Source organism: Pelodiscus sinensis, chromosome 6 (assembly GCF_052426305.1).
Source record: "Pelodiscus sinensis isolate ZL-2025 chromosome 6, ASM5242630v1, whole genome shotgun sequence".
Classification (NCBI taxonomy): Eukaryota; Metazoa; Chordata; order Testudines; family Trionychidae; genus Pelodiscus; species Pelodiscus sinensis.
Genome location: NC_143057.1, coordinates 18,746,804 through 18,769,333, shown reverse-complemented (window position 1 = coordinate 18,769,333; position 22,530 = coordinate 18,746,804).

The following is a 22,530-nucleotide window of genomic DNA, read 5'->3' as shown; positions in this document are numbered from 1 at the left end:
TTGACCAGGAAGAAAAAGCCGCTGAGTAGATAGCTTGGCAGGCCTCCACCCGCACCAAGTCATCCAGGTCCTGGACCATGAGGAGTATGTGATCAGTGTATGCCGACAAGACCAACTGCCGCTCTGGCTCTCAGAACACCAATCCTGTCAGCCTCCAGTGGAGGAGATAGAGGAAGGGATCAATTGCCAGAGCATACAGCTGGCCTGACAGCAGACACTTCTGACGTACTCCCTACCCAAAACTGACTGGATCTGTCAGGGTCCAGTTCAGCCTGACCAAACACTCTGCAGAGCCGTACAGCAGAGAGAGCCTACAAAATGGAGCCTGCAGAGTTCCCAGGAGATACCCATGGTCCACCTGCTGAATGCCTTCTCCTAGTCCAGGGACAGGAGGGTGAATGACAGACCATTCTTACACCCGAGCTCCAAGAGATCCCGGACCAGATACAAATTATCAAAGATGGTTCAGCCTGCGACAGTGTAGGTCTGGTTGGAGTGGACTACATCCACCAGCATGAATGGCAGCAAGATGGATTTTGCTACAACTTTGTAGTCCATGCTGTGGAGCAAACTGGGACACCAGTTCCAAAGGTCACAGAGGTCCCCCCTCTTTCATAGTAAGGCAAGCATGCCTCACCTGCACGACAGAGAGAGGACCCTACTCTCTAAGGATTCTGCTCAGATGATGACAAAGTCTGGGCTGAGGACGCCCCAGAACACACAGTAGAACTCCACGGTCAACCCGTCAATGCCTGGGGTTTTGTTGGTGATCATGAGACTGAGGGCTTCTGTGAGCTTGGCCAGAAGGAAAGGCAGCTCCAGCCAGTCCCAGTTGCCTGTGCTGTCAGGAGTAGACCCTGGGAGTAGGCACGCACTTTTCCCATCTCCCACCATTGCCAAGGGAAAGGCGGGCCGTTGCCCCCGCCAGGCCAGCCAGAACTCCTGGAAGGACACCATGAAGCCCATGTCCTCTAGCAGGCTATTGTTAAAGTGCCAATAGGCTGCCCCTTTTTCTCCCCACTGAGGGAGGCCTTCACGGCTACCAAATGGTGGTCCATGAACAGGGCTGGCCAGACACTGGAGTACTGGGCCCATGCTAGGTGGAAGTGAGATAAGTATATGTGGTCCAACCAGGAGTGGCATGACTGATTATCCCCCACCTGGATGTAGGTGAAGGTGGTGGTGTCATCCGGGTGGTGGTCTACAAAGTCTCTGAGGACACCTGCCACAGCCTGGAAGTTCTCGACTCCTGAGCAATCTGTGTCCTCAAGGGTGATGTTGAAGTCTGTGCCCAGGACCATGCATTTGCAAGGATACAGGGTGCTGAGGAAGGTGGCCACTTGCCGATAGAAGGTTACCTGGTCCAAGCCCGCATTTGGGGCATAGACATTGACCCAGTTCCTCACGGACACCTGTGGGGTAAGGACAAGGTACAGCTTGCCCTTCAGCGCTGGGGGGAATATAACTGTATCCTTTGGTCACCCTCATAGACTCATAGACTCCAAGGTCAGAAGGGACCATTATGATCATCTAGTCTGACCCCCTGCACAGTGCAGGCCACAAAATCTCACCCACCCCTCCTAGAATAATCCTCTCACCTATATCTCAGATATTGAAGCCTTCAAATACTTTGAAGACCCCAAGATGCAGAGATCCTCTAGCTGTGATCTGTACCCCATGCTACAGAGGAAGGCGAAAAACCTCCAGGGCCTCTGCCAATCTACCCTGGAGGAAAATTCCTTCCCGACCCCAAATATGGCGATCAGCTAAACCCTGAGCATGTGGGCAAGACTCATCAGCCAGACACCCAGAAAGTTCTCTATAGTAACTCCTATCATCCCTCCATTGACCTATTTCCCACTGATAATGAATGGTCAATTAGATACCAAGATCCTGTTATCTCATCAAACCATCCCCTTCATAAACCCATCTAGTTTAATCTTGAAACCAGATAGATCTTTTGCCCCCACTACTTCCCTTGGAAGGCCGTTCCAGAACTTCACTCCTCTAATGGTTAGAAACCTTCGTCTAATCTCAAGTCTAAACTTCCTACTAGCCAGCTTATATCCATTTGTTCTTGTGTCCACATTGGTATTAAACTTAAATAATTCCTCTCCCTCCCTGGTATTTATCCCTCTAATATATTTAAAAAGTGCAATCATGTCCCCCCTCAGCCTTCTTTTGGTTAAAGTAAACAAGCCAAGCTCCTTGAGTCTCCTTTCATAAGACAGGTTTTCCATTCCTCGGATCATCCTAGTGGCCCTTCTTTGTACCTGTTCCAGTTTGAATTCATCCTTCTTAAACATGGGAGACCAGAACTGTACACAGTATTCCAAATGGGGTCTCACCAATGACTTGTATAATGGCACTAACACCTCCTTATCCCTACTGGAAATACCTCGCCTAATACATCCCAAGATCGTATTAGCCTTTTTCACGGCCACGTCACAATGGCGGCTCATAGTCATTCTATAATCAACCAGGACTCCGAGGTCCTTCTCCTCCTCTGTTACTTCCAACTGATGTGTCCCCAGCTTATAACTAAAATGCTTGTTATTAATCCCTAAATGCATAACCTTACACTTCTCACTATTAAATTTCATCCTATTGCTATCACTCCAATTTACAAGATCATCCAGATCTTCCTGTATGATATCCCGATCCTTTTCTGAATTGGCAATAGCTCCCAACTTTGTGTCATCTGCAAATTTTATTAGGACACTTCCACTTTTGGTGCCAAGATCAGCAATAAAAAGAGTAAATAAAATCGGCCCCAAAACTGATCCCTGAGGAACTCCGCTAGTAACCTTCCTCCAACCTGACAGTTCACCTTTCAATATGACCCGCTGTAGTCTCCCCTTTAACCAGTTGCTTATCCACCTCTCAACTTTCATATTAATCCCTATCTTTTCCAATTTAACCAATAATTCCCCATGTGGTACTATATCAAATGCCTTACTGAAATCTAGATTAGATCCACTGCATTTCCTTTATCTAAAAAATCTGTTACTTTCTCAAAAAAGGAGATCAGGTTGGTTTGGCACGATCTACCTTTTGTAAAACCATGTTGTAATTTGTCCCAATTGCCATTAGCCTCAATGTCTCTAACTACTTTCTCCTTCAAAATTTTTTCCAGGATCTTACATACTACAGATGTCAAACTAACAGGCCTATTGTTACCCGGGTCGCTTTTTTTCCCTTTCTTAAAAATCGGAACTATATTAGCAATTCTCAAGTCAAATGGTACAACCCCTGAGTTTAGAGATTTATTAAAAATGTTTGCTAATGGACTTGCAAGTTCATGTGCCAGTTCCTTTAATATTCTTGGATGAAGACCATCTGGGCCCCCCGATTTACTCCCATTAAGCTGTTCAAGTTTGGCTTTCACCTCAGATATGGTAATATCTACCTCCTTATCCTCAGTCCCATTTGTTAACTTACCATTATCCCTAAGCTCTTCATTAGCCTCAGTAAAGACTGAAGCAAACTATTTGTTCAAATATTGGGCCATTCCTAGATTATCCTTAACCTGCACTCCATCCTTAGTAATTAGTTGTCCTACTTCTTCTTTTATTGTTTTTTTCCTATTTATATGGCTATAAAACCTTTTACTATTGGTTTTAATTCTCTTTGCAAGGTCCAACTCTACCTGACTTTTAGCCTTTCTCACTTTGTCCCTACATGCTCTAACCTCAATAAGGTAGCTTTCTTTACTGATCCCTCCCATTTTCCACTCCTTATATGCTTTCTGCTTTTTCTTAATCACCTCTCTGAGATGCTTGCTCATCCAGCTTGGTCTAACACACCTGCCTATAAATTTTTTCCCTTTTCTAGGGATACAGGCTTCTGACAGCTTCTGCAACTTTAACTTAAAATAATTCCAGGCCTCCTCCACTTTAAGATCCATAATTTCTTTAGTCCAATCAACTTCCCTAACAAATTTCCTTAATTTACTAAAGTTAGCCCTTTTGAAATCAAAAACCCTAGTCTCAGATTTATTTTTGTTTATCCTTCCATTTAATTTAAATTGAATTAGCTCATGATCACTCGAGCCAAGGTTGTCTCCTACAACCATTTCATCTATGAGGTCCTCGCTACTCACCAAAACCAAATCTAAAATAACATCCCCCCTTGTTGGTTCAGCAACTACTTGATGAAGGAATTCATCAGCTATCACATCTAGGAAAATCTGAGCCCTTTTACTATTACTAGTACTTGTTCTCCAGTCTATATCTGGAAAGTTGAAATCTCCCATGATTACACAGTTTCCATGAGTATTTACTTCATTAAAAACATTAAAGAGATCTCTATCCATATCCAAATTGGATCCTGGTGGTCTATAACACACCCCAAGCACTATCCCAGGGGAGGATCTGATAGTTTTCTTTCCCAATGTGATTTTTGCCCAAACAGACTCTGTCTTTTCCATTCCATCACTTTTTATTTCTTTACAATCTACCTCATCTTTGATATACAATGCGACTCCACCACCTTTACCCTTATTTCTGTCTTTCCTAAACAACACATACCCTTCAATACCTGTACTCCAGTCATGCCTAGTATTCCACCATGTTTCTGTTATTCCTATACTATCTGGTTTCACTTCCTGGACCAATAGCTCTAGTTCCTCCTTTTTGTTACCTAGGCTCCTCGCATTGGTGTACAAACATCTTAATTTTTGCTGTTTGGCCTCATTCACATTCTTTACCCAATTTGGCACAGACGTTATACCTCCAATATGATCTATTAGACTAGTATCCACCCCCCTTCCTCATGTTCATTCTCCTACCCCCAGCTATATCCTTTCTTACTTCGTTTTCCTCCCTCTCAGTGTTAAAATCCGGCGTAGAGATTACCTTGGCATCTCCCAACCATCTCCCCCAAATTCCTAGTTTAAAGCTCTCTTAATAAGTTGAGCCAGCCTCCATCCTAGAAGTCTATTTCCCTCCCTACTTAGGTGAAGTCCATCTCTAGAGAACAGTTCTCTGTCCATAAATGCCTCCCAGTGACCATACATCCCAAAGCCCTCCTTATAGCACCACTGCCTAAGTCATCTATTGATCATCATAATCCTGTCACATCTTTGTTGCCCTTCTCTAGGAACAGGCAGAATTCCACTAAAGATCACCTGAGCCTCAATTTCCTTGAGCATCCTCCCCAGCCTAGCATAGTCTCCCTTAATTCGTTCCAGCGAAAATCTAGCTGTATCATTTGTTCCTACGTGAAGGATGATCAATGGATTCCTTCCTGCTCCCTTAATAATTCTCTTCAACCTCAGTTCCACATCTCGTATCTTAGCACCTGGCAGACAGCACACCCTTCTATTCTCTGGATCAGCTCTGGTTACAGGCCTATCTATTCTTCTCAATAAGGAGTCCCCAATCACATAGACCTGCCTTTTCCTAGTGACAGTGAAATTCTCTGGTCTATCTCTAGCTTCCTTTGGCTGCAAGTCCTTACCATTCCTATTTTCCCTTGTAATCCTAATGCTCATTATTGGTGTTGTCTCCATTAAGTCTTCCCCTTTATCTATGGGACTAGCCACTCTTCTCTTCTTCCTTACCCTTCCATCTTCATTATCTACCTGCTGTACCCCTTATTCATTTTCCAACTCCACATACCTGTTCTTGAGCTCTATTTTTCCTTCACTGACCCAACTTTTCCTCTGCCTGGTCCTCTGAGTCACATGCTTCCACTGTCCATTTTCTTCGCCCAGCAGTCCCCCCTCTGAGGCCCTTGATCCTGCTTCCATCTGCATATCTAAGCTTTCCCCTTTAGCCACGTCATGCCTTTGCCCCATCATCTGCTCAAACCCCCTCTAAACTCGACCAGAGTTTCCACCTGCATCTCCAGTCCTCGGATCTTTTCTTCCATCAGTTCTATCAGGCGGCACTTCATGCAAACAAAACTCCTTTCAGGTACCCCCTCCAAAATCATGTACATACCGCAGCTACCGCATCCAATCATCCTCCTTGTGTTCTCTACTACTTGGGCCATGGCCACTAATGCCTTTATGTTTTATCTACTTTCTCACCAAAATCCTATTAGTCCGGTGAACACAAAAACAAACCAAAACACCCCCTCCACAGCAAAACAAACCCCAAACAAGTTCCAATATCCAAACTCCCTTTACAAACTCCCACTCAAACTCCCCCGTTTACAGCTCTGTTTGCTTGGCTCCTGTGCCGCTGCAGCTATCTGTGCCGCTGCCTGACTAGAAGGCTACCTTTATAGGACCCCTAATCAGTGAAGCCCCGCCCCCTAGTCAGGGCTCAGCTTCTCTCCCAGCACACTGCCCCTACAAACAATACAAATACAAAACCAGATACAAACTTCACCTCCAACAGAACTCCCACTCAAACTCCCCCGTTTACAGCTGTTTGCTTGGCTCCTGTGCCGCTGCAGCTATCCTGTTCTCCTCAGGCCTACAGCCAAGGTGCTGGGGGTCACTGAGGATGTGCCAGGCCACCTGCTGAATTTCTGGGCCCACTTGGAGGGGCTGACGCTGAACTTGGTCAAATGTGGTGTATGGTGGGTCTGCCCCCTGGCAGTCCACCCTCCATAGCTGCCCCTCCTTCTCCTGCCAACGGCTTTGCTCAGGCACCAGGGGCACCCTCCTCTTCCACAGGAGAAACACTTACCTGAGTAAATGGAAATGCTTTATATCATAGTGCGAACAGTGGCGTATCCTTCCTCACAGAGCGCCTCTTCACTCAATACTTAATTATATATACTACCTAAGGTACAGCGGCCTATTAATCTCATCTGTCAAGGTGCACTTGGCAGCAATTATGGCCTTCCATAAGCAAATCGAGGGGTTGTCTGTGTTCGCCCATTCGGTCACCTGGAGATTCCTCAAAAGCCTTCACACTCTTTATCCCCCTTGTAGGACACCAGCACCCACTTGGAACCTAAACTTAGTTCTAGACGGTTTCGTGCGACCTCCATTTGAACAGATGGCCACTTGTCCACTTCAGCTCCTGACCATGAAGATATTGTTTTTAGTGACCATTACCTCTGCAAGACAAGTTAGTGAGATGGGGCACTGATGGCAGACCCGCCATGCACCACATTTGACAAGGGCAGAGTTTTTTAAGACCTCACCCATCATTTATGCCTAAGGTTAGCACCTCTTTTCATATCAATGAGCCCATAGTCTTACCGACGTTCTTCCCAAAGCCTCACACCTCGCATAGAAATGTGATGGTCCACACCCCTGACGTTTGACGGGCTTTAGCCTTTTATATTGACAGAACGCAAGGAATCCGCAAATCCCCGTGCCTCTTTGTCTCCGTTGCCAACTATTCTAAGAGCACTTCTATTTCTGCACAGTGAATTTCCAAGCTAATATCAGCCTGCATATTACATTGTTATTCTCTTTTCAATAAACAGTTGCATGCCCCACCTAAGGCGCACTCTATGCTTTCTATGGCAACATCCACAGCTTTCCTAAGTAGTGTATCCCTGCAAGACATATACAGGGCAGCCATGTGGTCATCCGACCATACCTTTGCTAGACATTATGCTATCATGCCTTAAAGAACAGTGGACACAGTAAGGCTGTCTACACTAGAAGGTTTTCGTGCAAAAACAGCCGTGTTTGCACAAAAACCCATGGAGCGTCCACACCTCAAGCGAGTTTTTGTGCAAGAAAATCGACAGAGCAGAGGGCTTTTTGCCATTTAGGTATACCTCCTTCTACGCGGCATAACTCTTTGCGCAAAAAGGTGTGTGTGAGTCAACAGGGGTTTCTTGCACAAAAAGAGCCTATCGCAAAAAGCACAGGTGCCCTGATGGCCATTCTGTGAATGGCAATCAGAACTTTCTTGTGCAAGAATGTTCATGCAGTGTGGACACTCTCTCGTGCAAAAGCACATCGCTTTTGCAATGCACTTTTGAGGTGTGGACACGCTTTTGCACAAGAAGTTTTTGCGGAAGATCTCTTCCGCAAAAAGCTTCTTGCACAAAAACCCTGCAGTATAGACAAAGCCCAAATGGCTATAATCTTCTGCCACCAAGCAGTAACTCTGAGTCCCACCATCCTAATAGAGTACTGCTGTAGAGTCACTAACAGTGGAGCATCCATGAGGACAGCACCCGAAGAAGAAAAGTAATGCAGTAATGACTGTTCTTCAAAGTGAATGTCCCTGTGGGTGCTCCACTACCCTTTCTTCCTCCCCTCTACTCAGAGTTTTTGTGACTCAGGTGTGGACGAGGAACTGAGGGGGGAGAGCCAAGTCACATGGACAGGGTGGCAAACCACTAACAGCGTGGGCTGTCTTCGGCACATGCATGGCCCGGCTGATAACTTCTCAGAAAAGCTCCAAACTGTGGCTCCAGAGATGACCCATCATCAACACTGGAGCACCCACGGGGACACACATCTTGAATCGTTATTACTGCAGTAACTTTCTTATCCCCCACAAGAACAGAGCGGTGGGTAGTGGGGTGGAGTGGCTACCCATTAACCCAGAGGGGGAGGAGCTCCTCCCTGAAGTAGTAGTAAACTAAGATATTTAGCTGATTTTCATAAGCCTACTGATTTAATCATATTTCAGCTTTCTACTTTCATAAACTGTTTCAGCTCCTGATTCTTCCAAGCAGGTAAAATGAATGCCTGAAGGTATCATGATGCCAGTTAGAAGGTTGAAAAATGTGCATTGTAGAACACTGCACTCTGATGTATATCAATAGAAGACCAGGACGCAGTAAATGTTCCTGTCTTTCAAATTGAAAGTAAAAAGAAGCCCCCTCTCATGCTCCAGTGCTTGAGATCGGACTCCTTTGATATTTCATTCAAGGTCACTTACAAAGATGCTTTTTTAAAGCAATCTGAAGACATCCATAGTTAGAATTACCCTAATTCAGTATCAAAGCTTCCGCATATAATTTCCAAAATAGTACTAAAAGCAGTCTGTCTCTTGGTTTAGTTAATGGAATTTGAAAATAGTAAGGTCACTACCTGCAGCCAATATTAACAATAGTGAGATGAAAGAGACTGACGTTCATTAACCTTGGAAACCCTTTCCACTACATCTGTGTTTCTCTGTCTAATTTCTGGATGATCAGTGACAGTAAGATACTATTTTAGAGGAGACTCAAAACAATGATTAATCCAAGCGATTGATCATGAGAGTGTCTTGTATTTTAAAAACTGTCATGATTTCAACTACAACAAAAATCATTTTAAAAAGTTCATGGGAAACATGCATACATACTTTCCTCACTTTATTTAATATAAATGTGCACATGTACATTCTTCCCTCCAATTTGTTTTCCCACCAGCTCCATGTTTTGTTGGAATGCACATTTTTGCACAAAAATGCCTGCTTTTGCATGTTTACAAAGTCACCTTTGCTTGTTAAATGGGCAGTTTTGTGGGGATTTCTGCATACCTTCATAGCATTTCCCACACAAGCGGACCTGGTTTTCAGTTTCTAATAGCATAAGAAGAACCTTCAGTTTTACGTAATCTATCTAATATATCTATAGGCCCATATGCAGGAATTTCTATGTGTGTGTGTGTGTGTGTGGAGAGGAGTGTAAATGTGGACCACAATTTTTTTAAATATAAAGGAGTTCAAAATAGTAATGCAATGAGTGTACATAAGAGAGGTTAATGAATGAGTGAAAACAGTGAGTGGCAAAATTATTTTGTTATACTAAAAACTATACAGTAATAAAGGTTTTATAATGACAAATCATTATCATTATTATGACTTATCATTTCAGTTGAAACCATTTGGATGGGAGAAGTAATCTATTCTAAATCCTACGAGAGACATTTTGATGCGGGAAAGGCCTGGGAAGGGTTGGTAATTATCACCCACTGCCATGCTGGGAGAGGAGCATTATCAGTTACAGTTTAGATTGGGATGGGCAATAATTTTTGATGGAGGGTGCACTCTAAGAATTTGGTAAGTGGTTGAAGGCCGTACTCTTCCATTATATTAATGAATGAGGTGCAGGGGCCTGGGATGGAGGTTGGATGCAGAAGGAAGCTTGGGGTAAAGTATTGGGGTGTGGGATCTGGGAGTTTGAGTGAAGGAGGGGATTGTGATGTAGGGCAGTGAACTGGGGTACAGGAGAGAGTACATAGTCTGGGAGGGTATGAACCTGTGCTTTCTATCTATCTGAGATTAGTCTGTCTGTGAGTCCATCTATTCAAGAACTCCTCCTAAATGGTAAGAGCTAGGACCACCACATTTGGTATGCAGCTTCTTCTTACCCTAGCTTAAAGGAAGGTACAATCATTTAACTAAAGCATTTACATTTTTTCTTTATTTTCCACAAAAACCCATTACTTCATTTAAAGACCCCAGCAACACCGGGTACATCTGTTAGAGTAGGTCTACACTACCCCCCTAGTTCGAACTAGGGGGTAATGTAGTCATACGGAGTTGCAAATGAAGCCCGGGATTTGAATTTCCCGGGCTTCATTTGCATAAAGCCGGCCAGCGCCATTTTTAAATGCGGGCTAGTTCGGACTGCGTGCCGCGCGGCTACACGCGGCACGAATTAGCTAGTTCGGATTAGGCTTCCTATCCGAACTAGCTGTATGCCTCGTGGAACGGATTAGGAAGCCTAATCCAAACTAGCTAGTTCGTGCCGCGTGTAGCCGCGCGGCACGCAGTTCGAACTAGCCGGCATTTAAAAATGGCACCGGCCGGCTTTATGCAAATGAAGCCCGGGAAATTCAAATCCCGGGCTTCATTTGCAACTCCGTATGACTACATTACCCCCCCTAGTTCGAACTAGGGGGGTAGTGTAGACATACCCTATGTTATAAAGGTTTCACATCCCTCTAGTCCCACACTTCTCAAATTGTGGGTCCCGACCCCCTGGGGGGCACGATCAACTTAGAGAGGGGTCACAGTATCATTAAATTTGAGAACTGCTCTAGTCAAATAACTCAGAAGAATCTATTACGTGTCCTATTCACCTTTCTTTTGTAACTTGGTATTAGGTATTAAAAAAAATTGAAGAAAAGTTAGTGAAATGACATCTTGCATGTTATCTCTTTTTTTTGAATATTCCAGACTTTCCCCCAGAGCCGCTATAAGCCCTACTGGGGCAATTTAGCTTAGTCAAAGTCAAGCTGCCTTCTATCAGCCTCTTACGTCTTCACAAACAGTAATCATTCCTAAAACTGACTGAGTTTTCTGATATCTTGATATTGCTGATGTTGAAGGAGGCAAACAAAGTCAGCTTGATTCTCCTAAATTCAGATTAATCTATAAAGCATAAAGTAATAGTCAAAATAATGTTTTATCAAACTGTGCAGATACGACAGCAGTCACCAGGGAAAGCGTGTGTCACACACATATAACCATGCCACAACAAGAAGCTGTAATGTTTCATACCGACTCTGTTTTCTTCACAGGAACACTTTACTGCAAAATTGATTCTGGAGGGGAAAAATTACTGGCTTGTATTGTTTTGAAAGAGGTAATATAAAAATTGATTGTTTAGAAAAATAAACTGTAAAAGGAGACTTTTACAATGAATTACCTGAATGAATTTTTCCAACCTGCCATCAAGGGCTGCATCATGAGTAGCTGTGTGCCTGCAAAACCAGATGCATTGTTTCCCTGTTAACCAGCATAATAAAAGTGAGGATTATAGGACAAAGTCATGGCCTTGCTAGGTCATTTGTTATTGGACAAAGAGTGTCACGCTAAACAAGTGGTTCTCAAATGTTTTGGCCCACTGTCCACCCTGCTCAACACAAATCTTTCCACAGACCATCAGCCAGCCACCCATGATGGCAAATTGGGTGCACAAGTAGGCTGGGGGAAGGGTTCTGTCTGGAAAGTAAGGTGTAGGAGCAGGATGAGGGTGGAGAATTCTGGGTGCGAGATTGGGTGTGAGAGTGGGGGTAGGGGTTGGGTGCCACGAGAAGGGCAGGGGTGCATGGTCAAAGTGGGAAAGGCAGGATGTGAGGGTGATGGAAGTGCAAGGTCTGGGCATGAGGGGGCACTTACCTAGCTCTGTACCTCCTGCCGCTCCCAGGTTCTGCCACTCCTTGCTTCTATTGGATATGATTCTGGCCAATAGGAACAGTGGAGAAAGCATCCAGGTGAGTTATTGCCATTGCCATTCTCCCACCTAGGGGCAGGGAAGCGATAGTATACAGGGCTGCTTCCTTCCCCCACAAGCTGGATACAGCGTGTGAGGCTTGCATTCCCTCCCCACTGCAGTGGGAAGATGATGCTGGCACTCCAACTTTGCAGGGGAGGGGGAGGACTGGAGTAACCGTGCAGGTTCTCTGCTGCTGGGGCGGGAACTCAGAGCCCGCAGCCCACCTGCAAGATGGTCACAGACCATGACTGGTCTACTGTAGCCATATAATTTTAATTAATATTTCTTTTCTTACTGGTTGAATTAAACCATTCTCCCTAGCTGCAGCACTAACAAAATGGCTTGGGTGTAATTATGTAATTAACAGCGAGTTTCCATTAGGAATTGTTGGTCCATGGGAAGATATGCATTGAGCCAGGTGGGCCACGGGCCAAAAAGTTTGAGAACCACTGGCTTAGGTTGAACTTCTCTAGTCCGGCACTCTTTTGTCTGGCAACATTCATGTTCCAGCATATTTTCAGTTAGCTGGGCATCCATCTTTCATGGGTGTGGCCAAGTTTCCATGATCCCTTTAAGTTTGTTTACAGCTACCAAGCCTGGCTTTCAATGTTCTGTGGTGTTATTTAGTTCTAATTTACTTATAAATGTCTTCTCAGAGCCCAATAAGCAGTGGAAGTGTGGGAAATACTTTTAGACACTATTGACCTTCTGTGGTTCAGCAAATTCCCTGGTTTGGCACCATGCAGGTTCTCAGGGTGCCAGACTAGAGAGGTTTAAGATGTACTATGAAATGACTGTGCAGACAGCATATAAACACATTACATGGTGTGAGGAATATTCCAAACTGCTCTGGAAACTAAAGTTACATTGATGGAGTTTTTAAAAAATATTTGCTGATGAAAATATCCTGTTTGCTCAGGGCACAAGAGTGGTTACACCAATTAAGTTTTGCAATGATTAAATGCTTGACTAGTAGGCAGCAATCCAAGAACCCCAACCCAATTCACTTTGTTTGCCCAAATTCGAAAATGATGCAATCATTTACCAGAACAATTTATATGCTCTATGGGTGTGTCGATGGAGCCATGTAGATTAGACTGATCGGCAGAGGGAAATGAAGCCACGATTTTAAATAATCGCGGCTTCGTTTAAATTTAAATGGCTACCGCGCTCTGCTGACCAGCTGATGATCAGCTTTTTGTCGGCAGATTGGGGCAGTCTGGACGCGCCGCTGTTGACAAGGAAGCCTTTGTTGACCGGCACAGGTAAACCTCTAACTTTCTCTAAATATAAATGGGGTCAGGCAACAGGCAGCAAGGGACAGCATGTTCTCTCTCTGCCCACTCAGCCTGGGGAGTGCAGAACAGATTGTTCACATGTCTCCAGACACGTGAACACTTTAACCCTATCAACAAGATTTCTGGGGAGGCCTGTCTTTCGCCAGTCTCCTCTGGGGTCATGGAACCACGCAGCAGTGCAGCAAATGGCCCAGGTTCATAGGCCCACACTCAGTCAGCATTCTGTCCCGGTCAAGCACAGTGATGAGCAGAAGACTGGTACCTCACATGCGAACCTGCCAGGAGGAGTGTGTGGGGGGGACACATTAGCGCACTCTCTGGCAAGAAGAAATTCTCTCTCTCCAGGAGGCCACAAGTGCCGGACCTGGAGTGTGAAGACACTGTGGGAATCTGAGCTGCCCTTCCCCCACACCGGTGGCTGCAGGCTTATGGCCTGACTGGCACATTAGTGTGCCTGCTTGTCTTTGGGCCGTGTGCATTGCGATGCTCCCCTGCGACTTCTATGTACCTGCTGGAAAGTGCCTGTTTTATAGGCAAAATGTGGCCTTGCTCGAAACACATTGCCATTGTCTGAATTGAGATCTTTGGTGTTGGCTAAGAGATTAGAGCTAGGCTTCATACAAAGTATCTCCTGTGATGCCTGCCCTTGTAACTTTTCTGGACAGCTGGGCCAGCTGTGAGTTGAGTGCATCCCAGACCTACCACGGCATCTGCCCACCTGACCAGGATCCACAGGCGAAGAACCCAGGACAAGTTCATGAGGGAGCAAATGGACTGCTTGCACTCCCTCGTGCAGGGGAGGGGAGGGTGCGGAAGGGCGAGGTATGAAAAGTAGATACAGGGAATGCAGGGGCTCCTGGTGCAGAGCCACTAGCATCTCAGAACTGGCCTTGCATAAAATTGTCTTTCAAGGCCTCTCTGAGTACCACTGCCCTTTGTTGTTTTCTCCTTATGGTGCTGGTGTCAAACTTCCCAGATGCTCTGCCTCAGCCCCCTACCCTGACAGAAAGGTCTCCCCCTTATTCTCACAGAGGTTGTGGAGCACACCACATGTGGCCACCACAAAGTGGATATTGTGCTCACAAAGAGGTCCAGGAGGGTGAGGAGACTCCTGACCTTCCTTTTAAATGCCCAAATGCACATTCCACCACAGTTCTGCACCTGCTCAGCCTATTACGGAATTCCTCCTTGCTGGGGTCCAAGATACCCATGTAGGGCTACTTGAGCCAGGGGAACAAGGGCTAGGCTGGGTTGCCCAGGATCATAATGGGCATTTCCACATCTCTGACTCTGACTGGCTGGGGGGGCGGGAGGGGAAATGTGCCGGCATGCATCTTTCAGAAGAGGCAGGAGTTCTGAAAGATGCACACATCATGCACTTTTCTCAATCATCCCCAGTGATATTGATGAAGCATCCCTTGTGTTCCACAAGTGCCTGCAGCACCATGGAGAACTACCCCTTCCAGTTGATGTGCTCAGAAGACCTAATGGTCGGGGGACCAGGATGGGGATGTGTGTTCCATCTATGGTGCCCCTGCAGTTTTTGGAAGCCCATTGTGGCAAAGCCCTCCATGATGATGTCCACGTTTCGCAGAGTGACGAACCTCCGTAGCAGGATGTGGTTGATTTCCTTGGGCACAGCCCCAACTGTGAATTTCCCTTCCCCAAACTGGTTCCCATCTGAGCAGTAGCTGTGTGGTGCGGCAGGCTTCCAGAGGGTAGCAGCCACACACTTCTGCACAAGGAGGGCAGGACTCAGTCAGGTGTTCTGTTGCCTCAGGGCCAGGGGCGAACCACTCACAGAGTTCAAGGAAGTTGTGCACCCACTGGTCTTCCCATCCCTGCCTGCTGATGTGGTCCGACCACTCTGAGCTCATCTGCCCCCACCAGAAGTGGTGTTCGATTGTGTGCAGGGGATTGAGGGGTATGCACAGTAGCAGGAACATAGGAACATACGAACAGCCATACTGGGTCAGACTAAAGGTTCATCTGGCCCAGTGTCTTGTCTTCTGATGGGGCTAATGCTAGATGCCCCAGACGGAGAGAACAGAACAGGTAATTATCAAGTGATCCCTCTGTCATCTATTTCCAGCCTCTGAGAAACAGAGGCTAGGGCCACCATTCCTGCCCATCCTGGCTCATAAGTATTAATGAACCTAACCTCCATGAATGTATCTAGTTCTTTTTTGAACCCTGTTAAAGTCCTGGCCTTCACAACATCCTCTGGCAAGGTGTTCCACAGGTTGACTGTGTGCTGCATGAAGAAAAAGGTCATTTTGTTTGTTTTAAAGCTGCTACCTATTAACTTCATTTGGTGACCCCTAGATCTTATGGGGAAAAGTAAATATATCTTCTTTATTCACTTACTCTGTACCTGTCATGATTTTATAGACCTCTGTCTCCCCCAATCTCCTCTTTTCTGCGATGAAAAGTCCCAGTTTTTTAATCTTTTCATATGGCACCCGTTCTAAACCCCTAATCATTTTGTGGCCCTTTTTGGAACCTTTTCCAATGCCAATATATCTTTTTTGAGATGAGGCAACCACATCTGTACTCAATATCCCAGTATCCCATCTGGTCCCAGTGACTTGTTACTGTTAAATTTATCGGTTTGTTCCAAAACCTCCTCTTATGATACCTCAATCTGGGATGATTTCTAAGATTTGTCACCTAAAAAGAATAGGACTTGGCTGAGCAGGGCCTGCAGCCCATGCCGGGGTTCGTTCTTGTTCTTATCCTGGACGAGCATCATGCGGGCACTCTTGAAGTGCTGCACCATGAGGCGCAGCTCAAGAGCGGTGAACCTAGCACTGCTTTGCAGCAGTTCTGGCTTCATGCTTGTGCTGCTGTGGTGTCCGCATGGGCAACCAGAACATAACAAGTCACGTGTTTACTGCATCCCTTTTATGTCACGCGATCCGGGGGGGGGGGGGGAGAAGAGTGGAGGTGTGCCTTGTAGGAAGCGGGTGAGAGGAGCCCCTGAAAGTACTCACTGATGTTTTTTGGACTTAGTGAACACTGGAAGCATTGGCCATCCTGCAGTGCTCCCTAGGTAGCTTTCTCACTCTCTTAGTCTCGAAGGTAGGCTCCTTGAATGTGGCTGCACTACCTTGGAGAGAATTCGACTGCTGCCCATAGCGGGGACACGGCCCCTTGCCTTCTCAACACTGGGTGCCCAGAATTCAATCCTAGTAGATTCAGTGTTATCTTGTAGTGTAGACAACCCTTAGATTATATTCTGAAGGGCCGGTATCTCCTGAGGGGGGCATCCACAGGAGATGAACATCATCAATTATCTTTATATTCGATTATTCTCAGAGCAGGAAGAACTCTTAAATTCCTAGAAAGGGTCAATTAGGGTATGTCTACACTACCCCGCTAGTTCGAACTAGCGGGGTAATGTATGCATACCGAACGTGCTAATGAAGCCCGGGATTTGAATTTCCCGGGCTTCATTAGCATAAAGCCGGCTCCGCCATTTTTAAAAGCCAGCTAGTGCGAACCCCGTGCTGCGCGGCTACACGCGGCACGGGCTAGATAGTTCGGACTAGCAAGCCATTCCGAACTATCTGTACACCTCGTTCCACGAGGTGTACAGATAGTTCGGAATAACTTGCTAGTCCGAACTATCTAGCCCGTGCCGCGTGTAGCCGCGCGGCACGGGGTTCGCACTAGCCGGCTTTTAAAAATGGCGGAGCCGGCTTTATGCTAATGAAGCCCGGGAAATTCAAATCCCGGGCTTCATTAGCACGTTCGGTATGCATACATTACCCCGCTAGTTCGAACTAGCGGGGTAGTGTAGACATACCCTTACATAGTAGGCACCAACACAAACAGCAATAAACAATCAAGGTACTCCTCATCTACATTTCCTTTCTTTTGATTGCCTTGCTGTACTGCAGTCTGATCTGCCTCAGTGAAGGAGAAGTTGCAGCCATTTTAGAGGGCTAGGAAACCATGTCATTAACTTCTTATTATAATGAATGGTTTACTTGCAGTTGTTCAGAAGACAGAGAAATAAGGTGTTTTTTAGATAACGATGTATGTACATTAACAGAAAACCAAAACAATAATCTACACTCTCACTCATTACCATTAAAAGAAAATAGTGATAGGACGGCACATTACTGCAAAAGGTTTTTCTGGAGCTGGAAGAGAAGGAGTAGCAGCTGCATTTGACTTGGGAGGGTTCAAAGGAATATTCATCAAAACCACATTTCTCAGCAATGCCAGTTGAAAAAGGAAGGAGGATGGTAAGATTTAGGAGAAAGAACTTCTCCACCATTTCCCCATTTTATTAACTGAATAATCATGAAAATGCTGGAATAGGTTTTAGGTTACAGAGGTACTAAATGAAATCCTAATCCCACTGAAATCAATTTTGTCTTTTGTGAGACCAGGATTTCACTCAATGTACTCAAAATACAGAGGAGCTGAAAGCACTTTTTTTAAAGTAAACTTTGTTCAGTGAGTTAACAGAATGTCTCATCCTATTCTCTGTTGTCCATACACACTCCCAAAGGGGACTCCTCCAGATACTCTTTCTTGAGTGTTCCATTTGGTTAAGAAAAATTGTTTCGATGAGAGTCCCATCCTACCAAAGACCACAAACTACAGGGCTACGTCCACACTGGCCCCAAATTCCGGAAAAGGGATGCAAAGCAGGTAAGTCAGAATAGGAAAATCCGCGGGGGATTTAAATATCCCCCGCGGGATTTAAATAAACATGTCCGCCGCATTTTTTCCGGCTTGGGGAAAAGCCGGAAAAAAGCATCTAGACTGGCGCGATCCTCCGGAATAAAGCCCTTTTCCGGAGGATCTCTTATTCTTACTTTCAGATTTGGGACCAGTGTAGACGTAGCCCAGGTGTCCTCTTTTGGAAAAGAAGAGGAATGCTCCCCACCTGTCTCTGAGTGCTTACTCATTTCTTGCTAAACCCTATGATGTGCAAAGAATCTAAGCATGTCAAAATTATCCACATGCACTTACAATTAATTTCTGAACACATTTTTACCAAAAGAATTTTAAAGTAACTAAGTAAATGGAGTGGAAAATGTATTGTGTGATGGGGCAGTGTCACATTACTGGATTTTAAGGAGAGCAGCCAGATCACTGCTGCGCCCCCAGGCGGAGGGGGGGGGTGTGTTTGCCCCAAAGTCTATACAAAGCGGGCCATGTGAGGTGTCAAATGAAAACTTATGTTCTACTGATTCTATGTATGCTATTCATGTACTTGTGTGATATCTGTATGTGGAGTTATGAATATGGACTTGTATTGCTTGTATTGTGAATGTTCTCTGCCTGAGACAGAGCAGCAGGCCTGGACTGCCTGTTGTAAGGAAGGAATGTCCAATGAATGACTATGCTAACTAGCACAGCTCCAAAGACAATGGATCTCAAGGTTGCCAATACACACCTGAGGAATGCATCTGGAAACCTGCAACCAATCATGGCATAATGGCAGCTAGCATGTGAAACACAGACAGGTCACTGTAGACACCAGGGCTGTGTCTACACTGGGCCACTTACACTGGCCCTTGAATTTCCGGAAAAGCAACGATGCTCTATTGTACAAAATCAGCCGCTATTCCGGAAAAACGATTCTGCTCCCGCTCGGGCATAAGTCATTATTCCGGAACACTGTTCCGGAAAAGGGCCAGTGTAGACAGCCCAGTAGTCTTTTCCGGAAAAAAGCCCCGATCGCGAAAATGGCGATCGGGGCTCTTTTCTGGAAAAGTGCGTCTACATTGGCCACAGACACTTTTCCGGAAAAAGGGCTTTTCCGGAAAAGCAGCCTGCCAATGTAGACGCTCCTTTTCTGGAAAAACTGAAAACAGAATAGTATTCCATTTTAAGCATTTCTGGAAATTCATGCCAGTGTAGACACAGCCCAGGAATGGCTATAAAAAATGCCATGAGGCAGACTCCATCTTGTCTGTAATCTTGATACTGATCCCAGATGCAGCCTTGAGAGGGACAGAGAGCTGGGAAGGATTGCTGACCCATCCTGACATAGGATGTACATCTGAGACTTTTAAGATAGCAGTTTGTAACATCTCTGCTAAGAGCCTGCATCAAGAACTTGGTGATTGGTCATATAGTGTAGTCTTAATAACCTTACTCTCAACCTTTTCTTTCTTTTATTAATAAATCTTTAGATTCTAAAGGATTGACCTAGCATATTCTTGTGGGCAAGATCTAAAGCAGAGGTTCTTAACTTTTTTACCTTCACACCTCCCCTGAAAGTGAACTTGATGTTCACCCCCCCCCCCTTTCCCCGGGAGCCATTTTGTGCACAGCCTAGCCCCGCCCCCTCACCTGACAGGAAGCTAAGGGGCATGACTAGGACTATAAGAACTCTGCCAGGGAGCTCAGTCGGGGCCCAGCCTCTGAGGGAGACAGAGGCCTGCCCAGAGCACTTGGCTGATGAGGCTGAGACCTGGCCTGGGCCTCCTACGCCTTCCCTCAGGCCAGCTAAGGCTTCCCTGCCTGGGCCACCGAGGAACCTAGAGGAACCTAAGGCTCTACTGATGCCTGGCAATTCGGAGGACCGGCCTGAGCTGAAGGCCTGGCTCAAACCCTGAGGCCTGCCTGAACCCTGAGATCTGGTGAACCATCTGGATGCTGGATGTAGCCGTCCGAGCTAATTCCCAAGTCTGACGGCTGGTGGCACTGTGGGGTGTGTGAACCACGTTACGATGCCTAACTGAATAATATGAGCTTTTTACTTTGAACCTTTTCCTAGCAAATTTATGTAATATTTGAAGATGAAAGTCAGCAATGCTCGTGTACTGATATTGTAGTTTGTCGTCACATAGGCCTGATTGATTTGCACTGCTATTGTAGTGTGCTGATCTCTAGAAGTTAATAAGAAATTAATGTTTATAATTTAAATTCATAATATTAATTATGAAGAAATCTAAACTTTAGAATTTTATCCAGTGAGAAGGCAACTGTGATAAATTTTCTGGGAGGCACCTCACACCTCCCCTGTATCCCCTTCACTTTCCCTGGGGAGGCGCACCTCACTGGTTAAGAACTCCTGATCTAAAGTGTAAATTGACTGGGAATCTGTGGCTAGTTTTTGAGACCGTGAAAACCCGGTCGGGGTAGGTGAGATTGGATTCTAGAACCCCTCACCTGTGTGTAAGGCCTGGGGCTGATTGTGGCACAGGGAGAGCTGGGGTGTCTGAGGGGTTTTGCTTCTGAGGCTTCCTGCTGGCCAGATTGGCAGCTGAAGTGCTCAGTGTGACTGGTTTATGGCCTACTTGGGAAAGGTCTCCAGTTGAGGGCTGTAAGCAGCCCTGGTTTTGAGCAATTCACCCTGAGCAGATGCCCTTAGTGGTGCCCAGACCCAGCCTGGTCCATCACAGGTGGATATACCCCGCAGTAGAGAGGGGAGAGAAAGGCTTATGGGTGGAGAAAGCCCCGCCCCCTTCAGCCAACGGGGCATACTCCCGGGGTGGGGACTGTATAAAAGGCCTGGATACAGCTCATTCAGGGGAACTGCAAGCAGTGAGGGAGCTCAGGCTGGAGCTCCTGAGCCAGCCTTGTCGGTGCAGTTGTTCTCTGAGCAGCAACCCCAGCAGCAGCCTCCCCAGCCATCCCAGGAGCTGCCACCCCAGCAGCAGCTGCCGCCGCCAGAGGAACAAACCGAGCAACTGCAGCCCCCTCTGGAGCCACAGACGCCATCGCAGCTGCCACTGTCACGACCCAAGAGACTACCCCTGACTGGGGGACAGCCACAAGGCCCGAGTACATCGTGCCGCACTCCGGGGACTGAACTACTCACCAGAGATGGTAGGAAATGGCCCAAGCGGGAGGGTTAGCCCTCCGGGAGCTCAGCGTGTTTTGGGCTGACTTCCCGCTGAGCTGGCAGTGTAGTTACCATTTCCAACAGGGCTCTGGGTCAGGACCCGATGGAGTGGGAGAGCCCGGGTCCTGTACACTCACCCCCCAACTGGTGTTCGGCTCCCCAACAGCCAGGGAGAGCACACCGGCTACTCAGACCTCTAGGCCACTAAACTTTTGGACTAAGCCTGAAGGGACCATATTTCCTCTGAGTAAGGGGCACTGAACTGTGAGAGTGGTCTCGCGGGGGTGATGCACCCCATGACAGGGGGCGTACCCTGTGACAGATGGGATATAAAGCCTTTCATTTCCAAATCCAACTGGGTTGGTGGTGACACATGACTCAAAGACATGTTATATGAAATGAGTTTTGTGGGTCAGTTGCCACTCACTAAATGATCATTATCAAAGCAATCAAACCCTCTATTGGTACCCCTGGTAGAAGTATCATTAGCAAGACCAAGGTCTGAACAGGCATAGGGTATGGTCATAATTGTATGGTACAGTGTGGAGGAAGTACACACTAGTTGTTGTTGTAGCTGAACATAGATTTTCACTTTTCAAGGGATGTTAATCCATCTCCCTTCAGGAGCATTAAGTGCACATAAAATATTAAATTTGTTTTAAAAAATAGCTATGTAGATCTATAAAATAAAAATCAATGGTATGTTTTGCTTCTGATAAGCCATATTTCACCCCAGATCGGAATAAGGGCTTGCATAACAGTAGAAACATTGTCAGAATCTTAATTTTTTTTTAAATAAACAGATAATTTTAACAAAGCTAGTGGCTTAGGAAGCAAATCTGCACAACCCAACAAATATCCACTGCATTACAATTTATAAATTACAGCTATAGAACACTATTTGAGGTAACAGATGTCCATAAACCAGGAAAACCATGGTTTTGCAATGATTTTTATCACGCAGTTAAAAAACTGACAGTGTGAAAATAAATGTATGTTCTTATCAGCATCAATCATTACAGGGATCCTCTCACATGCAGCCCTCATCTTTTTTGAGGCAAGTCACACTGTGGTTGTTTGCGACTTTAACTCAACTGGTATTTCAGCAAATGCTCCTGGGGGGACATCTTGAATACTGCAATGGAATGAATAATCTGACATGAGAAATAATCCACTGTTAAATAGCCCATTGCTCACAGCAATTCAAATAAAACTTCCTTCAGGCGTTATTTACATTGCTGCAGACTCCTGAAAAGATAATGCCTGGCCTGGTTTTTTGTGTCAAAATTTGCTTTCTTTTTTCCCTTTTTACTTTTTTATTGGTAATTGTTCCAT